Genomic DNA, 4,957 nt, shown 5'->3' with positions numbered 1-4,957 from the left:
TGATTTTCTATCAGAGTTAGTACTGGCTGCATATAAAGTCCTAATTGTTGGTGATTTTAATATCCATATATAGATAATGAAAAAGACGCATTGAGATTAGCATTTACAGACATTCTAAACTCTACTGGAGTTAGACAACACGTGTCAGGACCTACTCATTGTCGTAATAATATTATCACACAGAATCAATGTTGATGCCGTTGAAATTCTGCCGCAGAGCGATGACATCTCACATCATTATTTAACTTAATTTAGCCAAGGTTGCAAAGTCGACTCTGTGTTATAAATATGGTAGAACTATCACTTCTGCCACTAAAGATTGATTTATAAATAATCTTCCTGATCAGTTTCATCTTGTCAGCATCCCAGATGGCTTAGAAGAACTCGATGTTGCAACAGAAATGATTGACTCTCTCTTTTCCAGCACTTTAGACACAGTTGCTTCATTGCGCTTAAAGAATATTAAAGGAAATAGTCCAACGCCCGTGGTACAACGAGCACACTCAGTCCCTTAACCCTCACTTAAGAGAGCAGCCAGAAAAATGGAGCGTAGCTGGAACAAAACAAAATTATATGTTTTTCGGACTTTGTGGAGAGAGAGCACGATTGCGTACAGAAAGGCCTTAAAAAACTGCAAGATCTGCTTATTTTGCAACACTTTTAGAAGAAAACAAACACGCCGCCTAGGACCGTATTTATTCGAAACAGTGGCTAAATTAACAAAAAATAAAGCTTCAACACCGGACGTTTCCAAACAGCACAGCATTTATGACTTTATGAACTTCTTTACTTACAAGATTGATAATATTAGAGAGAAAATTATAACTATGCAACCGTTTACTACAGTATTGCATCAGGCAGTGCATTGTCGTCTCCCTAAGGAAAAATTTAATTCATTCATTGCTATAGGAGAGGAAGAATTGTCTAAACTCGTTAAATCATCTAAATCAACAACATGTATGTTAGACCCTATACTGACTGAGATGCTTCCAGAAGTCATAGATCCTCTTCTTAATATCATTAATTCATCTTTGTCACTAGGATATGTACTGAAAACTTTTAAGCTGGCTATTATTAAACCTCTTATTAAAAAAACGCAACTTGATCCTACAGAATTAGTCAATTACAGGCCAATCTCGAATTTTCCTTTTCTGTCAAAGATACTAGAAAAGGCAGTATATCCTCACAACTATGTGTATTCTTTTTAGAAAGAAATGATATCTGCGAGGATTTCCAGTCAGGATTTAGACCGTACTATAGTACTGAGACAGCTCTCATTAGAGTCACAAATGATTTGCTCTTATCATCCGATCGTGGTTGCATCTCTCTATTGGTACTGGATCTTAGTGCTGCATTTGATACCATCGACCACTACATTCTTTTGAATAGACTCGAAAATTATGTTGGCATTAGTGTAATTGCACTAGCATGGTTTAAATCATACTTATCTGACCGTTATCAGTTTGTTGCAGCAAATGAAGAGATGTCATATCGATCAAAAGTTCAATATGGAGTACCACAAGGCTCAGTACTAGGACCGTTGCTGTTCACTCTGTACATGCTACCCTTGTGAGAAATCATTAGGAAGCATGGCATTAGTTTTCACTGTTATGCTGATGATATAAGCTCTATATTTCTTCGCGCCCCGACGAAACGCACCAATTCACAAAATTAACGGAATGCAAAGCTGATATAAAAAATTCGAATGACTAGTAATTTCCTACTACTTAATTCTGAAAAAAACAGAGTTTCTAATTATTGGGCAAAAAACCTCTGCACGTATTAACACGTCTAACAATTGATGGCTGCTCTGTCAAGTCTTCGTCGTCGGTTAGGAACCTGGATGTGCTCTTTGATACCAATCTTTCATTTGAAAGCCACGTTTCTAGCATCTGTAAAACCGCATTCTTCCATCTTAAAAGTATATCTAAATTAGTTAGGAACAGTTAGTTCATGCATTCATGACCTCAAGGATAGGTTATTGTAATGCTCTACTGGGTGGTTGCCCTGCATGCATAATAAACAAAAACGCAGAAACACAGCAGCTCGAGTTCTTACCAGAACCAGGAAGTATGACCATATTAGCCCCGTTCTGTCAACACTGCATTGGATCCCCATTAAACATTGTATACATTTTAAAGTATTGCTGACTACAAAGCACTAAATGGTTTAGCTCCGCAGTACTTGAGCGAGCTCTTAATGCATTATAGTCCTTCACGTCTAATGTGATCTCAAAATTCCGGCCAGTTGATAATACCTAGAATATTAAAATTGACTGCTGGTGGTAGAGCCTTCTCCTATTTAGCACCTAAACTTTGGAACAGTCTTCCTAACATTGTCCGGGAAGCAGACACACTCTGTCAGTTTAAATCTAGACTAAAAACGCATCCCTTTTTACCTGGCATTCATATAGAACATTACATTTCTATTATTCAAATCAGTTAATTGATTATTAGGCTGCATAGATTAGGTCAGCCGGAACCAGGGACGCTTCCTATAACACCTGATGTACTTGTTATCATAAGAATAATAGCATCTAAGCTAATGTTAGTCTTTCTGTTTATTCCGAGGTTTACTGAAGTCAGCTGGATCCGGGCTATATCCAGATCAGATGGTGGACCTGCGCCTGGACCCATCCAAACTTTGTTGTATTATTTTCATGTTATCACTGTGAAGCTGCTTTGATACAATCTGTATTGTAAAAAGCGCTATATAAATAAAGGTGACTTGACTTGACGTTTGATTCACTTGATTCAAAACTGAAACAACATACACTTCAGTGCAAAATAATGCACCATACAGTGAATGAGATTACTGATGAAAAATTGAGAATGTGCTTGACTAACTGAATCAAATAGACTTCATTTGTTAAAAGGTCATTTTGTACTGAAAATAATATATTAATAGATTACAACCGATAAAAACCAAGTTCAATTCTGGCCTTCAGATAACCATGGAAACATTTCAGCTTTATCTGAGTATTAAAATCAACCTTACACTGAGTAAATGTAAGCCTCAGTGCTCTCTGGTGGTTGGCCTTTACATTCCTATAGATATTAATATATAGCAATGATAATAATGAACGATTTCTGCATAGCAGACAGTTCTTCTTGTAACTGCTTATTAAAAATAGCTTAATTAAATGCTAAAGGCATGTTATTTTAAGTTATTTAGTTACTTAAGTTATTTAGTTATGAGATTATTTAAGTTATGAGTTATTTAAGTTATGAGATTTTTTTTATTTAAAAAAAAAAGCTTTCTAATCAATATGCAAAACGCATAACAGAATACACAACTCAACATTATTTAAACACATCCACACCAAAACAAACTTATAATTCAGTCAGTGCGCAATGTTTCATTTACATGCTGAAATAAATTAACATCAGGAACAACACTCATTCTAAGTGCATAGTTTAAAGGCACTCAATCATTTTTTTTTTAGTATGAACTCTGCAAATGTATTAAGCCAGAAAAATGATGTAAATGTATGTTTGCATCCATAGGCCTAAATAAGGCTATTCTTATAGGAAATGACAGCTCAGTGGTCACCTGTTACCTATAGGTAATTACAAAATAATGGGGTAATAATTTTCAGTATTCAACAGATTGCCTACATTCACAATGAAGTGGCACTCTTTGTGGTTTTGTATAGTGTTGTTAGCTTATTGATTGTAGGGTGTCTATTCAGGTATGTTTCAAGCTGCCATCAAATTACATATTTGACCTTCAGTGACAATGGCCTTAATTTACATTGCTTAGTAATAGGCTTATTAAAAACTGTCCAAAATCCAATTTGGGGAGCAGTTTGCAGTTGCTGCATCATTAGTATTGAAATGCATGTAAAGACCCACCATCTGCTCAAAGTTAAACCTTTGTCACACACAAACGCAAGACACGCTTCTCTCTCTAAATTATCTGTGGATAGGAACCTAACAGATAATATTTCTTTTTTTCTTTCTTTCTTTTGCACATTGCACAATGCATACTAATTCTCTGTTGATGCCAGTCTCCATAGTCACAGGGTAAAATACTGAAAGTTTAATCTCTGACTTACAAAAAACGCATGCATTTGACATTCACCATTCAACAATGATGAATGATTCACAATGCACTTAAAGCAGTAGGTCTAAGGTGTTGCAAGACTTTGGGGAAGATGTTATTTCTAACACATGCAATTGCACTGTCATTCAAACCTCACTAGTCAACTTTCTGTGTCTGCAATATTAAGACATTCTCCATGAGTAAAGAGAGGCATATTCAACATGACATAGAGAATGTTCAGGTAAAATCAAGTTAATTAATATAAATATATAATTGGTGATTGAGGAGATCTCCTCCTTCTATGTAAAGCTCTTTGAGTGCTGAGAAAAGGGCTATATACATGTAATGAACTATTATAATATAATATAATATAATATAATATAATATAATATAATATAATATAATATAATATAATATAATATAATATAATATAATAATATGGCCAATTCATACTAAAACAATGAAATGTATTAATAAAACTACACATAGCAATTATATTAATTGCTTAGAATCTCATTCTATTTCAATTCTATTTCCGGAATATTCAAATTCACATTACAGGTTTGCATAAGGAATTGGAATTTAAAATGCATTCTCTATTTATTCCAGAGTGCCACGGTGACAGCGTCCCGTTGCCATGGAAACGACCTGCCGCTGCACTTGCCTGTGCTGTGTGTATTAGCTAATCAGCTAACCAACTTAAGTGTTTTATTATTAAAGCGCTCTAACAGCCTAAATGACTAAACGAACCGAGAATTTTTAACACTGTTTTTCGTTCTGCTGGGTGAATGTGGTTAAAATGTGTTGTGCGGTAGTCTGATAGTTAACGTTAACGTTACCATTATGAAGGCGACTGCTAGCTGATATTAGTTCTATAGAACCGTCATTGTTCTGCAGTGGTTATGAATCAGCT

The sequence above is a fragment of the Squalius cephalus genome (genome assembly GCF_949319135.1).
Source record: "Squalius cephalus genome assembly, chromosome: 10".
Taxonomy (NCBI): domain Eukaryota; kingdom Metazoa; phylum Chordata; class Actinopteri; order Cypriniformes; family Leuciscidae; genus Squalius; species Squalius cephalus.
This window is presented reverse-complemented; position numbering follows the sequence as displayed.